We start from the raw sequence: 26148 nt of genomic DNA, 5'->3' as shown, positions 1-26148 counted from the left end.
TAATCTCTGGAGTAGGACTTGTACTCACAACCTGTGATCTTTGACCTAAGATGCTAATTCTGTTTTCCTTTCCACAGATGCTGCTTGACTTGCATTTTATGTTTTTATTTCAGGTTTCCATCATCTGCAGTTATTTAATTTTCCTGTTTTATACCCACAATCTTCGGTCTCAGGGACGAGACTTTTAACAACTGCTGATGGCTGATGTATTGGCTGGAATTGCCAAGCGAAATGTGCAACTTTTTGTCAACTAAAACAACATTGATTTGTATCAAGCCAACAACGAGGTTGAATCAATACGTAAGTGAGACACAGGTATCGCATTTAAGGACTACCTTTGCTGTATTCCAGGAGTAGAAGGTAAGTCAATACCTGTAGGAATGTATGATCATAAGGCTTACAGAAACAACAATGCGACTAAACCCGGGAGGAATCTGAAACAACCCACGGTCATAAGCCTTCATGTCACTGAAGGCTAAAGACTAAGACATGGGATAACTTAATGCAATTGAAATATATAAACGTAAATATTAGAATCACTAATCCATATGCTGATAAACTGAAATATAACTGAGGTACATATTGTCTGAAGATATAATAATGTGCTAATTTGCAAAAGAAAATTCACAACATTGATATTTCCATTCTCCAGTGCAGCCTAAAACACAATATTAAAAGCGTGTTCAATTTAGGCAGTAAACCATTCAAAATGATAGGACAATTTCTTGGAAGGGTCTGCTGGCAATGGAAACTTAGTTCATGCAGGATATACTGCATATCATGAGCCGTTCACAATATCTTTGATGGTGTTATGACTTTAGTTAAATGCTTTGGTAACCATAGTGACACTTTACTTTCATGACAGTTTACCTTCCTCTTTTCTGAAGAGGCTGAGATTATAATGCATGCTTACTATGCGGCCAAATAAAAGTGGGTTATTTTGCTGATCAGAGCAGCTTTTAGATGTGTCTGTTTGTGAAGCATCAGTGACTCCCTTCAGAAAGAGAAGGTTTTTGATTGAAACGTATGTGCTACCTTCAGAGAGTCTCTAACCCTGCAGAAATCCTTCCCTCTGATTAATACCTTGTACAGCAAGTTGAAAATTATCACCACTAATGGTAAATTAATCTACAGTTTTTTTTACATATGTCTTAATTAAATCAGAAAGAAAATGTGGACGTCTATAATATTTGGCTGATTTGTTCTTCCTCAGTGTTGGAAGGTGATTATTAACTGCTGAAGAATTGTGGATGACTTATTAGGGCAAGGGATGTACAAGCTTTTGAGGTGGTTCATCCAAGAAAAGTCGATAGGTTTTTGATTGGAAGGGTGTTAAGGGTTAAAGGGAGAATGTTAGAGAAATGGGGTTGAGAGAGAAAAAAATCAGTATGATCGAATGGCAGACAGTTAATGGGCAAGGTGGCTTAACTCTCCTCCTATATATTATGGTCTTTTCTAAAAGGACATTTGCGAACATGGAAATGCTGAAGACCCTGGAGCAGAAAAGAGATGTTTGCGATGACTACAAAGTAATGAAGCTGGGCTTTAATATCGTGGTTGGGACAGTCACACACTGAAAAATAAGAACACAAATTCAGATTTAGAAGAGGTGGCATGAGAATAAGATTTAAACTGAATGATTTTAAGCAGAGAGTAGCATGTTGTATGAATGGACTGTCCAGAGAAGTGGTAAAGAGAGGCAGCATTGAAAAAAAAGGAAATACTGAGGAAGATACTTGAGTGAATAGGAGACCGATGGGAGATTGTTTTAGGCATATCCCTCCAGCCTTGTATCTTCATATATTGCTACCTTCAGCAAAATGGGAGATAGCAGGGAACAGAAAACAAATATAAATGAGACGGTCGACCTGAAGGAGATTGGACACTGTTTAGATCACCTATGCATGGCTAAGACAATGCAATGGTGGAGCCAGGTGTGAAATATGATAATGTCAGTACCTCCAGTTGAACTCTGTCTTTTTGTGTGTTTCCCCCAGCTGTCAGTCTGTGGTTTTGTATTGCCATGTATTCCCATCCCTGCTCCTGCTCTACTCTGGCCTCTGTATTACTGAGTACTCCGTCTCTCTTCTGTTTCTCATTATTACCTGCATTGCTGCCACCTGTGTCTCATTGTGCTCCACCTATCATCTGCCTCTCTGTTTATTGCTCAGTGTATTTCAGTCCTGTGTTTTCACCTGTTTGTTGCCAGGTTGTGTCAGTGAATTTTCCTGAGCCTTTCCAGCATTCGTATCTGTACTCTGTCCATCTGAATACCAACTCTGCCTGTTTCCTGATTCTGGTTTTTGGATTTCCCTGGATGTTCTGACCTCTGTCTGAACTTTGATGCTGATTTTGTTTGCACCTTGGGATTTATTACTCAATTAATATCACTGTGTGCACAGTACTGGGCCTGCGATTGGATCCCTGCTCCAGGGTCCTGACAGATAATGAATGTACTCATCCCATCCTCACTCTATGTGAATATTGCATGGTGCCAGTGGGGTTATACAGGCAGCATGGAGCTGGCCCACTTTAATTACTGACAACATGTACACTTGTTGTGTGGCTGATACACAGAATTGTGACCATTATACTGTTACTCTGTGAGCTTGCCTGAGTTGTTTCATTGACACCAAAGCTATCTAATCCTTTCCTTGGAAGCTAGGTAAAATACCTTTCCTTGCATTATTTTTGACAGTAAAATAATCTAGTTCTTTTTTTCTTCTGTCTATCATTTGTTGCTTCTTTGCACATAAAAAAAATGCTATCAAGTCCCTGACTTTGTCTGCATGAACAGTTTTGGGATATTCCAATCTAAATCCACCTATCTCTCTACCAACACCACCATCAACACGTTAGCCATTGAGGTTATTTCCCTGCTGTACAGAAATTAGCTGCTATAATGGTTACACAATAGCAAGGACATTTATACATTCATAGTCTGTGTAAGGTCCTGAAGATGAAAAATTGTGCAATTATAACTTATTTCTTGAGTAATAGACTCAAACTAGATCCCTATAAAACTAAACTCCTCATATTTTTCAACCTTTCCTGCTTATTTGCCAAAGTAGTTTAATATTTTCAATACTTATTCCATTAAGTCTTTTGAAAATCTTTCCATGTGGATCTTTATCAAAAGTCATCTGGATATTCAGAAAAACTATACTATGGTTTAGCTACTTCTTCAAAAGAACTCCAGCTGATTAACAAAACTTCAGCATTACTGATTGATGCTCACTGATAGTCTGCACTATAGTGCTTCCAAGGCTTCTCTATTTGTTTAACTGATCTTTGTCCAATGTTTTGCTTGTTCGTCAAATGTCAGGGTTACACTGTTCAATTGGTTCACAGTAGTTCGTGTTAGCCATGATATAGAACCTGTATTTTTTGTAAGTAAGCTGTCCTTTTCAGAGCTATGAAGCAAATCCTTTGTTTTTTGCAAAAAAAAATCAGAAACCAAAATATAATATCAGCTAATGTGGATAACATTGTATTTTGATTGGTGGAATATGAAACACAAAATAGGGTTGCTGAATGAAATCTATGAAAACTTCTTTACTGTATTTCAATTATAAATGTAAATGTGAAGTGCAGAAACTTGCAGTTGATTGGGTGCAAATGTTAAACAAGGTCATATTGCCACAACCACGAAACAATGTATTTTCCCCACTTTGAGGCTCAAAACACTACAGCAAGTTCTTCTATTCTCTAGTGCACACTTTCTGTTATTGAGAACCACTCCATCTGACCCCGAACATTGGGAAGAAGGTCCCTGTATGTTCTCAAAGTCCAGATTCTAATTTGTTCAGCACCAGCGCCACCTGTCCTGGGAATTTGCAATTGCTGGCTTTCCCAAGCACACATGTGACTCAATTATTCAACCAAGAAAGGAGATTGCTTTAGGATGTTTGTGGATGGGTTCCCGTGCAAACAGACAAAGCTTCATGATAATACAATACCCTGGCGCCTGGAGTTTCCATGGGTGTTCTCCCAATCTCCTGCCATGGCTTGGCGAAAAGACCAGCGGAAACCTCAGAGAAATATCATAAACAAGCACTTATTCCATTTCTTCTGAGTATTTTCTAATTTTCCAGCAAAGTTAGAGAGGAACAAACTACTTTTAATCATGGTTGCTTTTGCTGTCCATTGACACCAATGCTTTCGTCATCACCATTTTGAGAATAGCCTCTTGGACTTCAAGCACGATAGTCTGTTAATCTATACCTGCTCTGTGTGATTTTATGGGGACTTTTCTCCTGCAGCACCAGTGAGTCAATTTGAAAAATAAACAGCCCCATAATGGTTTACCATTCAGCAATTAGCACCACAGGCAATAAATAGAAGCAGAACATATGCCTATCTTGCAATGGAGATTTGAAGGAGGAGTTTCATTCCACAGAGGTGTTCTTGAATTATTTCTTTCAGAGAATATTTTGCATTACTGGGAACCATCAAATTCATCACTAGGAAATGTTTGATTGGGGAACATAATTCTGACAATATTATCAAGTTCTGAAAAGAATTCCATCTCTGCACCCCTATGTTGTCCCAGAATTAGAAATCTCCAAACAAGCTCACAAAAGCAAGGTGGAAAATTCTGAATGCTAATCCAATGTCAAGACACCAAGGGATGAAAAGTAAAACTAAAATACATAGCAGAGTATATAGTAATATATATTTATGATATACATACTAAGTAGTAAGGAGCAAAAGTGAATGATTCTTCCAATTTAACCAGATCTAATGAAATACAAGTTTTTCTCCTGTGTTAACAGCATGACTAAAGTCATGGAATGACAACAACAAGCTTCACCGGATATGTACTCCAATGCATGTAAATTGCAATGCAATCATTGGAGAAAAATCTAACTTGTTTTGTTAAGCTACTGAGTGAAGTTGAAATAAAACTGGTTCAATCAGGAAAGAAAAATAAAGCAAATTGCCATGGTCTTTTAGGTTAATCAGATGTCTTAGCCAAGGGTTGTGCCAAATCTCTCAGCAGTCTGCCCTAGTGTAGTTAAACCTTAGTAGTTTTAGTTTTCATCAGTCTCATGATGTCACACTTGTGAACAGCAGCACATGTTAATTGTAAAAAAGGGGCAGGTACTTCAAATGCTACTGACTACCAGCAAAGGTGCATTTCAAGAAGAACCTGGCTACAAACTCTCAAGCAACATACAAAGAACTGTATATCCTAGGGCCTGACCCTACAGCCCATCATGTCTGCACTGACTATGATGCCAAATTAAACGAACCCCACCTGCCTGTCCGTGGTTTATATTCCTCTATTCCCTGCTTGTTCGTGTACCTGCTTAAGTGCCGCTGAAATGTTCCCAGCTTTTACCTCTTCCCCAGGCAGTGCATTCCAGATGCCTACTGTCTTAAACTTGCCTTTCAAATTTCCTTTACATTTCTCCCCTCTCATTTTAAAGCTATGCCATCCAGTATGTGTCCTCTTCGTCCCAGGGTAAGACTCTTTCTATCTACTCTATATTTTTCATAATTTTATATATTCTATCAGGTCACTCCACAGCCTCCCATGGTCCAGAGAAAACAATTCAAGTTTATCCATGCCCTCCTTATAATTAATGTTCTCCAATCCAGGCAACATCCTGCTGAACGCTTTCTACATCCTCTCTAAATCCTCTACATCCTTCTCCTAGTGTGGCAACCAGAAATGCACACGGGCCTCTCCCTGAATAAACTCACGCAGGGACAAAAGAAAAAGTAAGGAGAAAGTTGCACTCACAAACTCTTAACCAAAACACGACACAGACTGATGGTTGCAGGAGTCAAATGCCCTAAACTGTTGGTTTGAATTGCAGTGAGTAGGTGGGATGAGGAAGTAGAAAAGCAGATTAAGTTAATTGCAGACATCTGCAGGTTCCAAAATACACCCTTATCCAGATTCCCTTAATTGTTGTTGTAGTTCACCAAAATTATGACTGTGCTATATATTAACCATTCATTCAATTTATCCAAAACACTGTTGTACAAATCAATGCATGCAATCTTTGATAGTTTTTCACAGATTTTTTTGAATGCAAATATCACCTGTCACCCTCAGGTTGTTCTACTTAAGTTTTGACACAGTTAGTGTCACTATAAATCCAAGGGTGGAAAAGACATACTACACTGAAGTTAAAAGGAGACCCTCTCTCATTCTCTGAATACACCAAAGTGTCACACATCCCCCCTATCCTTATTAACACACAGCCATTTATATTAAGTAGGTAACTGCAGCAACCAACTTGTAAATGAGAATTTCCTGAAAGTGTTAAGGGGTTAAAAGAATGATTGATTTATTTGGGTGGTGTTGAGCAGGGCAAGAGGGATTGCAGAACCAACTGAAAGCAGTAATTCAGTTTGAGGCGGATAGTTTTGGAAATGAAACATCCCACCAATCTCTCTATGATAAACATTTTTTCCTCTGCCAAGTATCAAAATTTGTTGTCAGAATTGACAGCTACTCAGCTTTGTTCAAATTTTAATTTTTTTTTTACCTTTCACCCTCTTGAATAAAAATAATCAAGTGGTTTGCAATCTGTATCAGAATGTCTGTCCATGTGACTCTGATCTCTACCATTCAGACACTCAAACTACCAACCCACATAAATCCTGAATCCCAAATATAGCAAGTCCAAATCCAGGTGCAAGTTCTGTAACTTCCTGTCTGGCTGGTCTGTGCCACAGGTTAGACGGTGTTGAACATCCGTTAAGAGACGCTAAGCATGCGGGAGTGAGAAACAAACCGCTGCGTCGGACGGGCTCTGGGAAGCCAGAGGGATGGTCAATGTTTCAGGTTGAGAATTGAACTGAGAATGCAAGGAGGAGGTAGCCAGCATACAAAGGTGAGGGAGGGGGAGAGGCGGGAGCTGGGAAGCAATAGGTAGATCTATCGATATGATGTCCATTCCTCCTTTGTCTCTGCGTGTGCTGCCTGACCTGCTGAGTTCCTCTGCCAGTTTAATTGTTGCTCCTGATTCCAGCTTCAGAAGTTTCTTGTTTCACCATGAGAGTGAAGAATGCCTCCAAGGGGGTCATGGAAATAAGGGCTTTCCCGAAAGGGGTGATGGGAATGAACAGTGTCCCCTCAGCGGGTTTAAGAAGAGATGTTTGGGTGATGGGAGTGAAACATTTCCTCAAAGATTTAATGGAAGAGGGTTAAAAAGAGTGAGTGGTTTCCCAAAAATGGTAGCTGCAGAGGGGGATTTCGCTGAGAACCAACAGTGTAGGGGATTTACTTAAGCAGCAGGGAATGTGCCTCTTCACCAGAGGGGTATTAGATATGGGTGATTTGCCCAGTGCAATGGGGTTGGGGAAGTTCCCCAGAGGCCAGTGAGGCTGGGGCATTTCCCCCAAAGATGCAATGGAAATAGGGAGTTACTTAAGGAGAATGAGACATGGGACATTTCCCCAAGGAGTAGTGGGGAAGGGGCTTTTCCCCCCAGCGTTACTGGACGTGGCAGATCCTCATAGTATGTGTGGGAGGGGGCAAAGATGCACCAGGAACACAGCTTTACCCCAATAGGAGCAATGGGATTCAGGGTTTGCCTGAAGCACGAGGGAAATGAGACATCTCTATAAATGGGGACAATTCCCGAAAGGGGCCAATGAGGCGTGAAGGTTTCCCCAAAGGGGAAATGGGAGTGGAGGGTTTCTCTCAGTCGAGACCGGGCCCCAGCCCGGGGACTGTCAGAACATTCCAACATGGGGTGGACGCAGGGGGAACTTACCCTCATTATTCTCCCGCCTGCTCCTCGCTCTGCTCGGTCCCAGTTGCTTAATCCAGCTCCCAGTAGCAGATAAAAGGTGAAATTTTTCCATCGAGTGCAGGGTCTATCTGACACGACAGAGTGTCCGCTAATTCTCAGCCACACCAGCGATAAGACAGTCTCCCGACAGAACGAGCAAGGATCTCTGACCCGCCCCGCTCTGTCAGTGCAGGCAAGCAGCTCCCAGATATGGAGAATAATTATTACGTACCTTCTGTAGTGGTATCTGCTTTGTGTTACGGCTCCTCTCACAGTTCCTTCCCAGTGCCAAGTACTGGGGGCGCGGGAGAGAGAAAGGAACACCGTCAGGAGGCGAGGGCGATTAAAACTGTGGGAGGGACAGACAGGGTTGGGGGTGAGGCAGGAATCGCCACGGAGGAGGACACTTGGCTGGGCGAGAAGTGAACTGGAGAAAGTCACCCAGACTGAGGGAGAAACTGAGATCAGACGGAGAGACTGTGGGTCGGAGCAGGCAGGAGAGAAGACACTTAAAGACCTGCTGTTCACCTCCGCGACTCTGAGAAAGTGGAAACTCGGCGCGGGGCACCGAATAAGAATGAATTAACCTCTACCAAGCATCGAAGTAATCAATTATTTACACAGCTCAGCTGCCAACGCTCTTGTCGATGAGTGCTTCTCAACGTTAGGAGTTTGTGCTGTTTGCTCCCGTGTGTGTTTGTGGAAGGTCAGGAGAGAGTGAGAGTGGTGGAGGGGAGTGAGACTGGTTTAGGGGTGTCGAGAGTAGATGGGGAGTGGGGATTAGGGGTTACCTCTCACCAACTCCGACCGCCCCCACCCCCTGTCTCTGCCGCTCGTTGTAACCTCCTGTATCACCCCTGTAACCGGGATCATTTCAACTGAGACTGCGGATTCCTGCTCGGTGTCACTCACGGCTGATTACAATGCACCCAGAGTAAAATCTCACATGCAATCCAGATTTGTCAGGGTCTCTGCCCTCTTACCTTTAGCCCGGGTTATCCAGATCCGCTCCTGCACAGTCGCTGAAGCCCGGCTCAGAATGTCTCAGGCTCCGGGTGCTGAAATGCTTCTCGAAGTCATCAAGAGGGGAGACCCTGGGAATGTTCACTTGTAGAGCGCCCTCGGCTGCAGCCGCTGCCCTCCGTCCGCGCTGCGGAGACTATGGGCATCAAACTTAGAGCCGGGCTGCCGGCGGGCTGCCATTGCCCAGCACCTACAGTTATCGGGACACTGGGGACAGAGTGGGAGAGGTGGCCCGCCTCCACCTCGATCTCAGCCCCGTGCCTGCTCCTGCTGCACTCTGTTCTACCCCCCCTCCCCACGCCCCTCCTTCACAAGCGTCGGCGAGCGGGTTTGCAGCTGTCAGTCGTCAGGTATGGGGTACTGCCCGACACCCCCGGGGCTCACTCCAACCAGTGCCGATCTCCCCTCCCACCCGTTGACCCGGATCCCCGCGCTCTCCCCGTCCCGGACACGCTGCCAGATGATGTGGATAGAGCCTCTTGTCTTCGGCGCTCCGAGCTGAGCGAATGTGTGTGTGTTGGTGCTGTTGCACCGCTCTCTCCCCTCCCCCTCCCCTCCCCCCAAAAAAAGCTGGGCTCTGGACGGGCTTTGGGGGCTGAGTTTGAAACAGCCCCTCCCTGCGGATGTGAGTGTCAGGTTACTGAGAACCGTTTAATACTTTGACGACAGCTGTCGGGACTGCCCTCGCCTTCCCGACGCTGGGGGGGGGGGGGGTAGATAGCAGCCGGGGAAAATTAAACCATCGGCGGATCTGAGGCCAGGTCCAATCACCTGACCGAACGGTAACCGAACCACAAAGTCCGCGGGATCTGCCGCCTGTCCAACAGCACACGGGCAACGGAGAGGGGAGGCTGGATAAACGTGAGACTGCGGTACCTGTGGCTGATGAGAGCGCGGGACTCTCACCGAGAAGAGATGAAGTTAGATACACAATGGCCGAGAGAGCATTGGGGTCTGATTCCACACTGAACTCTGGAATTCAGAGAGTGCCGTTTACAACCAGCCTGCGTTTAGTTTTCAGTTGAAGGGCTGTCCCATGGTGTCCGGGGAAGGGGTAGCACCTCTGGTGAAGGGGCTTGCCCTGTCCATTCCAGGGCAGCTCGCTCACCTTTAGTCCCCACCACACAATCGGCTCTCACCTGTGGCTCCAGGTAGCCGTTTGCGCGCGACGGTGGCCACACCCCGCTTCGACAGGCTGGCCAAACCAGGTGAGGGTAGTCGGCGGTCTCCTACCCCGGTGAGACAGGGACACGGCCTGTCCTAGCAGGCGAAGTCAGCGCCGGCGGACTGGGGTAGTGAGATCCAGCGGCTAGGAAGGCGCTACTGCAACGCTCCGTGGAGAGAGGAGGTCACGACAAGACACAGAACACGCCACGGTCATCCACTGCAACCAAGGAAAACTGGAGCTTGTGACACTAGTTTATACCACTGGACACGGTCTTCCGAGGTCGAGAGAGTGGAACTGCCCCAGTGCAACGTGTTTTCCACTTTTAAAACTCTCCCGCTCAGGTTTCCTATCATCATCGGACACGATGGACAACCAATGTCGTCGTAGGCGCAGTGCATGAGAATTAGCCAGAGCGGGAGCAGCACAGTACATTAGAAGCACGACAAACATAAGTGAACATAAACATAATTTAACATAAGTAATATATAACATTCGACAAAATGAAATAAACATAATGACATTAGAACAAGTTGAGAGATCACAAAAAGAAAAGTAGTAGTAGGGTATTTCAGGCCTTTTGCTGAACCCGATGGCAGCGAGGAAGTCGCTGGAGTTGAACCCTGAGTTGTGGGCCTTCGGGCTCCTGAACCTCCTGCCTGATGGTTGCCAAAAGAACAGGGCATGGCCTAGGCGGCGAGAGTCCCTAATAATGTCCGCTGCTGTCCGGAGACATTGCCTCTTGTAGATATCCTCAATGGCGGGGAGAGCAGTATCCGTGCGGATTGTGTGGGGATTGCATTCGGCTGTTTGTAAATTTACTTCATTGATAAGTTGAGGGAGGCTATCCCTTAGTCGTTTCCCATTGCCTGATTTTCCAATATCAATAAGATACTGAACAACCTTGCGGAGAGGCCAAGGAAAAAAAAACTCGACTCCCTCACCTGAAAGCCTTTTGACGTTTCTTAAACTGGCCTTTTATCACTTCGGATCTACCAACGTTTGTCAACCATCTCGATTTTTTTCTCGACATGACGGTACTTTTCTGCGCTGACTTCCCTCTGCAGGTTAACGTTCCAAGAATCACATTTTGATCTCCAAAACTCAGCGCAGAATGTGAGCGGTTTAAAGAAAAACGTGTTCACATCTCCTTACCTATCTTGAATACATTGTATTTTTAACGGGATGGGGAAAAAACCTACATTATTGATTCTGATCGTTTGAATCTAAATCGCGAGATATTCCAGGAAATTCCGCTTTTGGAGATGTAGGAGAGGAAGTGTTCGATTTTAATTCGAAGGATAAATGATCGTAGGGAATGGGAGTTGGTGGGGGGACAGTTTGGAACCCCTGGCAGTTAATAAAGCGCCTCTACTCATTCCCTGGAGAGTATGTTCACAAAAAAAGTTTAGTTCCGAAGAGTCGCGCATTTTCGTTTCTGTTGGGACCATGATGGAATGTTAATTCCAATGTGGGTTTTGCAGGGAAATGGAGGCAATGGTGACTTGCACTTTGCCTGTTCCATGGCGACACAGGAGGAGAAATTCGACCCATCGAGTCGATGCTGGCTCATAAGACAATCCCATTCCCCACTCAATTCCCAAGAATCTGTTCTCTCACACTCCCCCCCCCCATTCACCTACACGAGCGATATTTTACAGCAGACAACCAATCTACAAACTAGTAGGTCTTCGGAATGTGAGAGGAAACCTCCTCTCGGGCAGCACCGAATGTCAGGAGCGAACTCGGGTCGCGGGGGCTGCACTATCCGGAGAGCCAATTCGCCGCCCTTCTGGGTCGGCGATGCGGAACCAATGGACTTGTTCTATCTACTCAAGGACGCCAAGTTTTGTCAACAACTGTAAATACACACTTGACCATCTTTTGTCAAATAAATGTAAATGATATCTTATGTCATGAATGGTTCATTGCATTCTAAGGCAGCGGGAGAACTGACGTCCCTTCAGAAGCTAAAGTCAGATAGTAAACGAGATTTCAGTTCCGTTACCCTGGAGATATTTCAAGATGTTTCCCGAGATGTTAAGGCCAGGAGCAACACCAACGAAGAATCGGGAAATGGAGTTTAACTTCTAAGAAATGAATTGATGCAGTTAGAATTTTTTTTAAATCCTAAAATATATTTATGTCCATTATTTTCCTATTTGACTCTGGGTTTCAGCGTTGTGGCTTGTCATTGTCACTTTGAAGAGTGAGATGTCTGGGAGACCAATCCTGAGTACAGTATATGATGCGCTATTTCAGCAAATTCCAGTAAATTTTAATCCGTAAACCACGATCTTAGCAGTGTTTTCCGTACTCTTGTTGTTTACAACCACTTCTGTTACTCTAGCTCGAATGCACACGTCAGGGTTGAAGTGGAAGTGTTCTACTGTCGAAGGCCCGGGGGGGTCCAGGTGAGGCAACGCAGCAGAGATCCGTCTGCCATCTTGTGTAGATGTGAAATTCTGTACGCCGCTGTTTAATGACAAGATGAAGAGATCTTTTCCTAACATTTATCCGTTAAACAACCGGAGATATGCTGATACTATATTAACATTATCTATTTATTATGTTGAGACCTGCACAATTGAATGCCCTATTTCCCTGTTTTCCAACATCAAGTAGGCTGTAAAATGCTTTGGGAAAATCTTTATGGCCGCCGGATTCGGGTACTGTCTAATAGATATTCTGTGGGTTCTTAGCATGACTACAAGAATGTTTCACATTTGACGGACAAAAATTGTATCTCTTGAAATGGTATGTGTGGTTCTTTTTAGACTATAAGTCTGCCCAGGACCGTTAGATACGAATCATGTTCACTCCCGATAAATACTCTTACACTCAAAGCCTAGCAGTTTCTATATAATCTGAAACTTAACCTTTTGCACTTAATATGACGCACTGGCTTCCTTCCTGTTAAACTCTGAACTTGTAAAAAGCGACTGAACTTTAAACTATATTCTATACGTTGTTAACCTTAGAACATTTTAGGATTAAGTGTGGTCACCGAGACAGCCTACCCCCACTCCTAGTGCAACTTTGCCCTTCGTTCTTTTTTGTTGTTTCTTTTCTTTTACTGTTTCTTTCTTTATATTTTCACTATATCTCTATCTTTTTGTATCTTTTTTTCATTTTCTCCTCTACTTTATCGTTCTTCCTCCGTAGTTAACTTTCCTACCTTTCCTTCCCCTCTCTCTGTTATGCGAGAAACAAAACGGTAGCGTTTGTATTTTCTCTGGTTTTAAACGAGTGTTATAAGACCCTTGAAAAAGATTACACGCTCCGAAGGAAACAACTAAAATAGTTGTGTGGCGAAAATAGTCCTTTTAAAACCACTTAAACTTAAACATAACAATCAAGGGCAGTAATGTTTATTGGATGTGCTCCATCCATTCTGTCTTGAAGTTAGTTTCCTTCATATCTTACGCGGCTCCACTTGGTGAGACCGCTGGACGCGCGCTGTTTACAAAACCGTAGGACAATTGCAACTGGAGGTTGACACGTCGGAGTAGTTAATCAAACAAACTTCTGGTAGTTCATAACTTTGTCTTGTATCTTTGGACTCAGTGCATTAGAAAGCCAAAAGACCTTGTCCGCTTTATAGAGTCATTGGGGAAGTTGACACGGCGTGGCCTTGTAGCGTTAGTCCTTTCTCCATGCAAAGTACAGCTGCCCGCAACCTAAGCGGATGCAATATGGTCATACTTAGGGAATATAACATTAAACACACTTCCCACCCTCAGTGTCCTAACAAAGCGGGGTACAATGAGCACACAAGGATGTCAGTACTCCCTTCACTAAAATCCCAAAAGGCCATTGCTAGGGATTAACATCTAAAAACCCAGCCTTAGTTTTGCCCACGTTTGGCATTAATCAGTTCCGCTAAATCTGGGTATGTTGGAGCACGGTGTGAAAGGAAATACATTCTAATGTCTGAGGTGGGCACAACATCCAAACAAAAGTCAACATCATCTGCAAATGCCTCTGAATGAGTTCAGGGTGGATTTGAGAATTGGGCAGGTCTTCACCGGTTCACTCCTGCAAATTTATCTTTCTTGCTTCCAAGTATTAAATCTACAGGAAGTTTGCGCCTTTGTCATTCATTACCATTGTCAGAGTCTATTTGTAGTGAATGCTTTGAGGCCACAAATCAGAAATGCATGTCATCTGTTAAAATAAGTCAGTGATTACTCCTGGCCCCATATTTTATGGGTTTGATTGAAGTTGCATGCACAACGCAATCCTTGTCCAGACAATCGCGTGTCTATGAACGTGAAGATCTTTGCATGTTAAATAACCGTTTTGCAAGGACTTCCTCCACATTGTAGCCTCTACAATTTTTCCCATCAATAATCTTCCTTACAAACGCAAGAAAATCTGCAGATTCTGGAAATCTGAAGCAATACACACAAAATGCAGAGGGACTCAGCAGCTCAGGCAACATCTAAGGAAAAGAGTACAGTTTATTCTTTTCTATGGATGCTGCCTGACCCCCTTATTTCTTCCAGCATTTTTGTGCGTGTTGCTAATAATTTTATTTATTGTTTTAGTTTGTATTTGTTTTCATATCACAACATATAAAGAAGTAGCAAAGGGCACATTCAGACAACACTTAATCAAAATGGATTCTGTGGGGCCTAAGTGTAAAGTCGCTAGCTACACCAGACACCACCTCAGAAGCTGCACATGGATGTGCTTTTGCCATAGTTGCCTGAGCCTCTCAGGACAGGCTGTGTACACAATGCCACCAAGGACAACCAGTGCTGTGTTACTGAACTCACTTGCTGATTCATGACCCAGAGATCCAACCGCCATGAGTGAAATCTGAATTCAGACTAATGTAAAAAATGTTTCTGACTTATTAGTAATTCAATGAAGGAACTCTGCTGTCCTCAATCATAATTCTGCCTTTAGAAACACATGAATTCTTTCTGGAAAATAGCACAACAGTTCCAGGTGGCTAATTAGCTCTTCTACAGACAGTCAGCATGAGCAACAGGTGCTTACCTTGCCAGTATCTGTAAACCATGAATCTGTAAACCATGAATTCAATTTCACAGCTCTGAATTATGAATTTGTCATGATTTTTGTGAAGTTATCTACATGCATCATCCCAAATTATAGCTGACATTTCTACCTATAGGAAGCTTTCAGGAAATTGGAAGGTGCAGTAGATTTAACATTGGAGAGACACTGTAATTTAACAGAATATACGTAGAATCACTAGCACCAGCCTTCTGGGAAAATAAGTTTTTATGTGAGAAAAAAAATAGATTTATTGAAATAAGAAATTCATTTAAAAGATTTGTTTAACTGTACTTGTCATGCACAACCTCACTATTTTCATGTCCAGAAACCCTAGGTTCGGTTTTTATTTTTCTACCTCAAAATTTTCCGTACGACCTGTGAGAGCAAATAGCACCTAACCCTTTCACTGGCCAATTCATTTGGTTGACCTGATGGCTTTCCATGAATGATTAAATAGCTGATATATTTTCATAAAAGACTAACAAGCTGATGCATGGATTAAATCTTAAAACACAAACAGATGGCATGTCTGAATTCTACTTGACTACTTGACAGTCATATTTAAGTATTCTAAATAAGTACACTTCACTGTTCACAACAGACTCTTTCCCAGTCATAATCTGAAAGCTGTGTAAAGGTAATTAGAAATATATTCCTTTATTCTGGAATTTACATCCAGAAGCCAGAGGATGAAATTCCGTCCATCCTTCATAGTCAGCATTTCTTCCTTCACTGGTTTTAACTGTTATCTTCTTTGGTATGGACCAGCATTTCCACTACAGCTTTTAGTTTCTCTCCAGAAGCATACATGCACTGTCCCCATCTTCCTGGTTTTCTGGCTGCAAGCCATTTCACTTTTATCTCGACATGGTCTTGGCTGCAGTCTCACTGTTTGCAAGCAGATTTGGTGACAACACAGTGGCCAAATATTGACAGCCCCTAATGGATTCTGCCTCATAACAGATTCCCTTGCTGACACCTTTTGTGCCTGGGTAGCTTTAGATTCTTTCTGTTCCTGAGAGTGTGCCAGGCAAACAACTCAGCCCCAGGTTTAATAATTATGAATAAATGGGTTGCAGTTACTATGTCTTTGATAGAAAATTCTTTGATTACTGGAGAATTATTTGGCCAGTGAAGTAACTGCAGTTTTGCTTATATCAGTTTTCACTGAAGAAAGTGCAACCCAGATCTGTGAACAGTGTGAAGTGCTTGTAAAGAATATCACCTCATATGAACCCATATGGGGATAATTGATGACCACACAATAAGTTCTGACCCTTCCTGTCAAATGCCTTCCTGAGATAGAAGCAGCTTTATAATTGTGGAAGTGTGCCTGGGAAGATATAATGGACCACCTATAATGAATATTTAAAAGGAAAGACACCTTTTGTTATATTTCCTAGATGGTTACTCCAATAGAAAAGATAAACTCATATTTTTAGAAAGTGTTCAGGCAGTTGCATTTTTATCTTATTTGACTGCACATAAAATTCTTAGTTGCATAAATTATGTTGATTATAGTGAGGTGACGATCGAGGTGTATAAGATGATAAGAGGCATTAACAAGTGACAGCAGAAATGGCTAATGCAAAAGGGCATAATTTTGAGGTGATTGCAGGAAAGCATAGGGGATGTCGAGGATAGGTTTTTTTTTAACGTAGAGAGTGGTAGGTGTGTGGAACATGTTGCCAGGGTGCTGAAAGAAGCAGATATATTAGGGACATTTAGAAGACTCATGGATGGGCACATGGATGAAAGAAAAATGGAGGATTATGTGGGAGGGGAGCATTAGATTGATCTTGGCGTAGGTTAAAAGGTCAGCACATCATGGCCCAAATAGTCTGTCCTGTGCTGAACTGTTCTATGTTCATAATGGCAGCTAAGATTAAGTCAGGTGAATAATGCATAAATATTTACTAATTAAAATTTAGCTCTAATGCTTTAAATTCTGTATTTAAAAATACAATATGTCCTCTGTGAGTATAAAATCTCTAAGAGGATTGAGGCCATATGATTGGATAAAATAAATATCAAGAATCAGTAAGTTTTCCGTTTTGCTAGTTAAGCAAAGAACAGAAAGTTTGTCTTTACCTGGATTAACTTTCTTTTTTGGGGGGTGGATAATCTCTGTGTTGTTCAATGAACCTTGGCTGTAATTAGTTTTCACTCTATGACACCCATATTGAACCATTCAGATGTAGTGATGGCTCTTTTAATTCTGTTACACATTGTGCTACACTCATATAAGTTTTCTTTCTCAAAAATAAAGATTCACATATTACATTAAGCTCTTTTTGTGTCTCACAGTCTTTTAGTCCTGGGCTGCTAAAAGTACCTAATGATCTAGCTTAAACTGTAGACTAGAAATTATCACCAAATGACCACGTAGAAGAGCTAGATGTGGTAACTATAATGGAGACCTAACTTTAGTATGAACAAGATTAGAAGATAAATAAACTGTGATGTGGAATTTTTTTTGAAGTGGAACAGTGTAAAAAAAACTGCACCAGTTCTGGCAAAAAAAATCAAGATGGTCCAAAAGATGGAATCAAATGGAATGCTACACACAAAATGTTAGAGAAACTCAACAGATCAGGCAGCATCTATGGTGGGAAATGAATAGTTGACGTTTCAGTCCTGAGACCCTTCACCAGGACTGGAAAGAACGAGCCAGATCAAAAGGGTGGAGGAGCAGGAGGAGTAAAAGCTAGTGGGTAATAAGAGAACAGGAGGGAAAAGGTGGTGGATAAAGAAAATTTTAAAATGCAGTAGTATAATCATTATCTTAGGGATTGAACAAAATTTTGATTCCAAAACATGAGGTACTGTTCCTGAAGCATGTATTGACTGCTTTGAAATGTAGGTGGATGTCAAGGATGTCAGCATGAGAATAGGACAGAAAATTAAAGTAACAGGAGGATGAATGCCCTGAGTTCCACTTGTGGACAGAACAGGTATTACTCAATCGTTCACCAGAGTAGAAAATGCCATTTAGTCACCAGCAAATACATTATGCCGAATTGGAAGTAGTAATTTAGTGTTTCACTTGTAAGGCGTGTTTAGTTCCATGGAAGGTGGGAAGGAAGAAGATAAAAACCGAGGAATTACAAGAAGGTGCCTTGTGGAGAGAGTAGATCAGAATGTTACAGAAGAAATGGTCCGTTTCTATCATTCAAAATTCAAGATCCAAGATTTAAAATTGTTTAATATCTCCAATGGATGGAATGATCCTCTTAGCAGTCCTCACAATCCTTTGTAGTAACTTGAGGCCAGATGCCTTGCAATCCCATACCCGGCGGAGATGTAGCTGGTCAGGACACAATCAATGGTGCTCCTGCAAAAATTGGATAAAATTGGGGGGTGGGGGAGCCTCGTTCATTTCAATCTCCTCAGGAAGTGGAGATGCCGCTGTGTTTTCTTGACTAAAGAGGTGGTGTTGAGGGACCAGTGAGACCACCTGTTATGTGCACTCACAGAAACCTGGTGCTCCTAGCTCTCCCCATGAAAACGCTATGCATGTGCAGTAAGGAATGGTTGCCCTGCATCTTCCTAAAGTCCACAATCATCTCTTTGGTCTTATCCACTTTGAGACCCAAGTTATTGTTCTTGCGCCAATCTACCAGCCACTCTGCCTCATCTCCTTGCGCCATCTCGTCATTGCTGTTAATGAAGCTAGCCTCTGTTGTGTCATCAGGATTCGGCTTGAACTGGATATAGCAGTGCAGTCATGCCGCAGCAGTGTGAACAGCAGTGGGCTGAGCACGCAGCCCAGTGGAGCGCAGGTGCTCAGCGTGATAGAGCTAGAGGTGTTTCTGGCAACACGGACTGACTGTAGCCTTCCTATGAAGAAGTCCAGGATCCAGTTACGGAGAGAGATGTTGAAACCCAAAAAAGACAATTTACCCACCAGCTTCTGAGGGATGATTGTATTAAACACTGAGCTGAAGTCAATAAACAGCATCTTGAATATGAGTCATCATTTTCTAGGTGGGACAGGACAGTGGAGAGCAGAGGCTATGGCATCATCAGTGGATTCATTTGAGTGATAAGCAAACTAGAAAGGGTCTAATGTAACAGGAAGATGAAATTTAATGTGATCCACAACCAACCACTCAATACACTTGGCTATTGTTGAAGTTAGTGCCTCTGGAAGGTAATTTTAGAAGATGATTGAAGGTGGAAAATGTAGAAACCTTGCGATAAAGCCCAGATATGATCATCAGTATTCAGATAAAGAGGTGAGCAATTGGTTCCTGGTCAGATTGGAACTAACAATATTTGACATATACGGCCAAGATTTGTCTACAGAGAATGGAACAAAACAAATACTATTCAGAGTGAGAACTGATTCAGTCAGATGGTGGACAGCAATAATGTTCAGGGATATGTTGGCCTTATACTGATGGAAGATATTGAGGATTATCAGAACATTGTGGTTGGAGAAGGACTTAAATGTCTTAATTGAAAATAATATCACTATGGACAGTAAAGTAGCATTTTTTAAATGGTAAAATGCTGTCCACCGAGAGCCACTCATGTTTGAGATAAGACTAGACTAGGGAAGTAATGGATCGGTGTGGTTATAATCTGAGGGCAGGATTAGGTTGTTGCAGTGAATTGGCTTCTGCAGGTCAACACTGGTTAGTCAGTCAGCAAAGAGCCATTGTTGACTTGCATTGACATCTGGAGAATGGGTGCTGACTCACTGTAATATTTTAATCCTACCCCCAGATTACAACCGCGCCAATCCTTTGTTTCCCAGACTCTTACTGACTTCATCTCCTCTGAAAATCTTCCATCTTCAGCCTCAACCCTCCCTCCTTGTTCACCAGCTGCGCTCAACCCACTTCTACCTTCTTACCAGGATTTAAAAGCATTCTATTCTTACCTGATGGAACTTCTATTTTCTATTTCTACTTTTAATTTATCCTTCCCTTGTCTAATTTTACCTTAGTCATTATTAGTGGACACCACTTTACCACTAAAAAAAAGTTATAATTTACTAGTCTCAATAACAATAGTCAAAATGTACCTGAAGAACAGTGTGCTATAGATTTACGGATGGGCTCTGGAAGATGGAAAAGGTTGAGAGACATGCAGTTTAGATGAAGTGAATACAGCATGAAAACTGAGATGGTTGATGCTATTGGCAGTTCATAAGGATAACATGTAGCGTGGGTAAAAGGCCAGAGAGGATTTCAGGTCAATCGAAGAAGGAGAGAGTTATGGTTGTGCAGCAGAAAGATACTTTACAGAGGGATGGTTGTGTAGGTGACAATGATGCAAAAGGGAAGGTCATCTCAAAACTACATAGAGAAGGACCACATAGACTTAGCAGAAGCTCAAATGTACAAACTGATTATGTTGTTTTCATTAATAGGAGAAAATCTGCAGATGCTGGAAATCTGAACAACACACACAAAATGCTGGAGGATTCTTTAGTGTTACACCCATTCTATGAGCCAACATTGCTCCCCAAAATGTAGAATTTCCCCTCCACTGAATCAGACTATAACAACTGAACTGTGGCTGACAACAAAATGGTGGAGCACATTGAACTAGCTATCAATGCTCATTAAGATGGCTTAACCCTCAATTAAAAATGAAATGAAGCTCATTTCACTTCTAAAATAAATATTTCTTTCCCTCTACTGTGAGAAAAGGGAACTGGCTGCCTTCTTTGATCTGATCACATGTTTGTCACTGAAGCAGATAATGTGTTGACCCTCAACAGTTTGTAAAGTGAAAATTATGATTTGAGTGATTTTCAGAGTGCACTGAGACCAGAGTTCACTTCTGTGATTAATTTTTGTTGCCTAGGGCTAGGTTCGACAGATATTGTAGGGTTTGTCACTGGATGTTTGGAAATATTTTGAGCTGATATTGCTAAGGATCCTCCTCAGTGATGAGTTTTGATGTTATCTGGGCAGTTGTCTGGGTTTTAGAGAAACTACTCAAAGAATCTTAGTTCTGAAAATTGAATATAAGGGAAAAGCCCAGCGTATAGTGGTGAGAGGTTGTCAGCTGTAGTGAGCCTAATTTACTGTTATGTAGTTTATGAAAAATTAGAGCAGTTATCATAATTAATAAATGCTTGATCTGTCAATGAATTGATAAATAATTGTTCAAAATTGATAAATTGGCAGGAATCTTGTCTCACTTCTATTGGATTGTTAAAGGGGCAATCATGGGGGATTTCATTTTGGGAAAATACAGTTGGTGCTGGATCCCAAGAGAGGGAATTTATAGAATGTCTGCAAGATGGGCTTTCAGAGCAGCTTTCAGTGGTTGATTCCACTAGGGGACTGGCAATTATGTATTGGGTGTTATGTAATGACCCATATTTGATTAGGAACTTAAGATACTGTTAAGGAACTCTTTGGAGGCAGTGTTCATGATATGATAGAATTTACCCTACGGTTTGAGATGAAGGTAGAATCAGATTTATCAGTACTACAGTGGAGTAAAGGAGATTACAGAGGTATGTGAGAGGAGCTGGTCAAAGTTGATTGGAAGGGGATACTAACAAGGATGACAGCAGAACAGTAATGGCTGGAGTTGGGGGAAATTCGGAAGGCACAGGAAAGATACATCCCAAAGATGAAGAAATATTTTAAAGGGAGGATGAGGCAATCGTGGTTGACAAGGGAAGTCAAAGACAGCATAAAAGAGGACATTCATCAGAGCAAAAATTAGTGGGAAGGTAAAGAATTGGGAAGGTTTTAAAAACCAACAGAGGGCAACTAAAACGCCCTAAAGAGAGAAAAGAGAAAATGAAGGTAAGCTAGCCAATAACATAAAAGAAGATGCAAAAGATTTTTCAGGTATATAAAGAGTAAAAGAGAGACAAGAGTGGATATCGGACTGCTGGAAAATTACACTGGAGAGATAGTAACTGGGGCCAATGAAATGGCAATGGAACATCTAATAAATATTTTGCATCAGTCTTCACACCAGCAGAATGCCAGAAATACGAGAGTGTCAGGGGCAGAAGTGAGTGTCATTGCTATTACAAAGGAGAAGGTATTTGAGAAGCTGAAAAGTCTGAAGGTAGATGATGTAAGTCACCTGGACCAGATGGACTACACCCCAAAATAGGCCTAAGCCAGCATGGTTTTCTAAAGGAGAAATCTTTCCTGACAAAAGGGTTGGAAATCTTTGAGGAAATAACAAGCAGGATAGGCAAAGGAGAGCCAGTGGATATTGTTCATTTGGATTTTCGGAAAGTTTTTGACAGGGTGCCACAATAGAGATTGCTTAACAAAATAAGAGCCCATGATATTACAGAAAAGTTACCGGAATGGATAGAAGATTCACTGAATGGCAGAAGGCAAAGTGTGGGAATAAAGGGGGCCTTTTCTGGTTGGTTGCTGATGATTAGTGCTGTGCTGCGGGGTTTGGTGTTGGGACCACTTTTTCACGTTGAATGCCAATGATTTGGGTGAAGGAAATTATGGTTTAATGGTCACTTTTGCAGACTATACAAACGCAGGTACTGCTGTGAAAGCAGAGTGTCTGCAGAAGGACTTAGACAGATTGGGGGAATGAGCAAGGAAGTGACAGATGGAATATAGTGTAGGGAAGTGCATGGTCATGCATTTGGCAGAAGGAATAAAGACATGGACTATTTTGTAAATGGGCAGAAAATTAAAAAATCAGAGGTGTAGAGGGTCTTGGGAGTCCTTGTGAAGGTTACCCTAAAAGTTAACTTGCAAATTGAGTTGGTGGTAAGGAAGGCAAATACAATGTTTGCATTCCTTTCAAGAGAAGTAGAATACAAAAGCAAGGATGTAATTCTAAGGCTTTATAAGGCATTGGTCAGACTGCACTTGGAGCACTGAGCAGTTTTGGGCCCCTTATCTAAGAAAGGTTGTGCTAGCATTAGAGAGAGTCCTGAGGAGATTCACGAGAATGATCCCTGGAATGGAAAGGTTAACATGAGGAGTGATTGATGGCTCTGGACTTGTATTCATTGGAGTTTAGAAGAATCGGTGTGGCAGGGGGGACTTTATTGAAACCTATCAAATATTGAAAGGTCTGGACAGAGTCAACATGGAGAGGATATTTCCTATAGTGGGGGAGTCTAGAACCAGAGGGCACAGCCTCAGAATAGAGTGCTGTCTGGTTAGAACAGAGTATGGGAAACTTTCTTTATCCAGAGGGTTGTGAATCTGTGCATTTCTTTGTCACAGATGGCTGTACCATTGGGTATATTTAAAGTGAAGGTTGATAGTTTCTCAAGTAATCAGGGTGTCAACAGTTACGGGAAGGAGGCAGGAAAATCAGCCATTGTAGAAGGTGGGGTAGACTATGATGGGCTGAATGGCCTGCTTCTGCTCTTGGGTCTAAAGATCATGATCTTGTGGTCTTATGAAACAATAGATGGATTTAAAGATGAAAAATTTCTTATATAAAAAGTACCATCCCATAAGTATACAAGACATATGAACTAATAGAGTATGCCTAAAACTGTTTTGGACTTCACTGTCACGTTCACAATTAACACTCTGCATGAAGTCCACTTTTCTAATTAACCATTGCACCAGTCTGAGGCCAAAATTACATCACTCACACCTTTGAATAAGATCCTCAACGGAGCACCCATAGCCTCCTGGTTTCCAAAGTTTCACAACCCCTTGGTGAAAAACAGTTTCTTCATCTCAGACTTAAAAATCTGACCCCCCATCCTAAGATGAGGATTCTGGTTCTAGATTCTCCAGCCAGAGAAAAGAGCCTCTCATCGTTGACATAGTTGCAATCTTTCACAGGGTAAGATCACCTAAAGTTCTTCTAAATTCCAAAGAGTGTAAGCTCTTCCTATTCAAGCTCTCTTCATAGCATACCATCACATTTCAGGAATCAATTTATCACATCTGCACTGCAGTACCTTCAAGGCAAGTACATTCCTTCATGTGTAAAAGGATCAGTATTGTACAGGTGTGGCATCACCAAAGTACCAGAGCAGACTTTTCTACTCTTGTACCCCACCCACTTACAACAAAACTCAACAGGCCAATTACCTTCCCATGAGTTGTTGGGCCTATAAGTTAACTCAAAGGCTATAAAATCTTCCTGATCACTAACATTTACTAATTCCTATAATTTATTCTGCTTTTTATAATTTCTCTTAACTAAGTAATCACATATTTACCTAAATTATACTTAATCTGCCAGTTACTTCTCCACTCAGTTGAGCAAAATCTTTATAACCTCATTTTTCTGCCAAATTTGCACCTTCACCAAACCTGGAAGCACCGCACTCAGTGGTTGCAACGTAAATTCAGATTTTAAATTGTTGAATCTTTCACATTTAGACTGTCCATACAGTAGATGAAACCATTAAGTGATACAGGTGCCATCCCACTAGTAACAGTGTGCCAAATGAAAGTGACCCGATCATTCCTAATCTCATTGCTAATCATTACCATTCCTCTGCTCATGTTAACACATTATACTTAGTACCATAAGCTATTGTTTTGTGTTCTACCTTCCACTAATGTTTACAGTAAAAACATGCATTGCAGTTATGAAGCCTAACAACATTATTATTACATCATGAGGGATGAAGCTGTTAGTGTTTGAATTTTTCCTCTATTAAAAAGTTATGAATTGATTAAATTGATCCTCCCAGTTCTCTTACATTTTGTACATTGCTGTGGGGTGGTTAACTGACAGTCATTTATTCATTTTACACCAGTATATGCTATTCCTCAAGTAACCCCTAGCGCGTTCTAACAGGTCTGCAAAATCTGCAAAAAAAACATAAACATAAAGATTACCTTATTATATAAATTCTTGGAATGTTTCATGGTGGCCATTATTTTTAACTAGTTTACTTGGGCTAATGTTGCCATTAAACTGGCTGGGGGTGTAGTGGCATCCACACCGGACTTCGAGGCGAGTTGTTGCAGGTTCGAATCTGGTCAGCTCCTTGCACACTTTCCAACCGTGCTGGGTCGAGCGTCGAGCGAGCAACTCGGCCTTGAAAAAAAACAGACAAATACTAAAGAAACAGAAGGGTTATCACCCGATGCACCACAAGGCGCGGAAAGGAATGACAATGTTGGAATCACAGAACATAACTCACTTGATGTATATGTGCCAATCATTAATATGATAGTAATGTACAATATAAGTTTGAGATAAAACTCATCAGACATCATGGAAAGTCATGGGATCTGAGGAAATATCCACAGCCTTGTCTGCCACTAGTGATTCTACATTTACAAAACCCATTCTTCGAGAGATCATACAGAGTGAGGTAATCGAGTGGGAATTTCAGAACTAAAATCAGCACAAGTGTGTGGCTGATTCATCTATTCCAGTTTCAAAATACGAGGGGTGATTGATAAGTTCATGGCCTAAGGTAGAAGGAGATGAGTTACATGCAATGCAGTTCAACTCTTTGAGTGATTATGCAGAAAGTTTGAAGTTAATAACTCATCTCCTTCTACCTTAGGCCATGAACTTATCAATCGCCCCTGATGAGTTATTAACTGATGAGTTATTAACTTCAAACTTTCTGCATAATCACTCGAAGAGTTGAACTGCATGTACATGTAATGAGAGCTGTATAACTCATCTCCTCCTACCTTAGACCACGCACTTATCGATCACCCCATCTGTGGGCACTTTCTGGAGGTCCAAGATCCATATGCTCCATGTGTAAATGTAGGAGGGGATTATGTTGAAAAATAAGTATGCTAGGTTTTCTAAAATTAGAAACTCCTTCTACCTTAGGCCACGAACTTATCAATCACCCCTCATACACGCACAATGGGAGCTTCGTGGAGGTGGTCATAACCCTGACAACCCGGGGTCCTGAGACTTCACCTGTTAGGGTCACTGAACACCCCGGCTCAGTCTTTGTGACATCACGATGTTCACCGAACCAAACGTGGTTTCTGAGCTGTATCTCATGGTGTGTCGGTTCAGTCCGTATAAGCATTAAACGTGTTGGCCAAAAAAATATTCTGCTCAGTGGCAGATAGAAAGCAGACAGTTTACACTACTGTGTCTCATAGACTGTTTAATCATTCAGCGAACTACTGAAACCCAAACAGAAGAAACACCAAATAAAAGGCTTGTTACACTAAGGGAGGTAGTCTCCAGAAGGTCACTTACAATTACCCATGGACTGGCTGCATTCACCATTAAACATAATTAGTGAGCGGTACT

At 42.0% G+C, this 26148-nt stretch overlaps 1 protein-coding gene across 1 annotated transcript in view; it reads right to left on the bottom strand.

The window, feature by feature from the left end:
- Positions 1 to 8044, bottom strand: part of LOC140188020 (neurturin) — a 137136-nt gene extending 129092 nt beyond the window's left edge. The window contains exon 1 of the mRNA XM_072243918.1: positions 7987 to 8044. The gene's annotated coding sequence lies outside the window, so the exon portion shown is untranslated. The remainder of the gene's footprint in view (positions 1 to 7986) is intronic.
- Between the last annotated feature and the right edge of the window lie 18104 nt (positions 8045 to 26148).

The sequence above is a fragment of the Mobula birostris genome, chromosome 26 (assembly GCF_030028105.1).
Source record: "Mobula birostris isolate sMobBir1 chromosome 26, sMobBir1.hap1, whole genome shotgun sequence".
Taxonomy (NCBI): Eukaryota; Metazoa; Chordata; class Chondrichthyes; order Myliobatiformes; family Myliobatidae; genus Mobula; species Mobula birostris.
The sequence above is the reverse complement of the archived record's forward strand: the minus strand, read 5'-3'. Positions and strand labels throughout refer to the sequence as shown.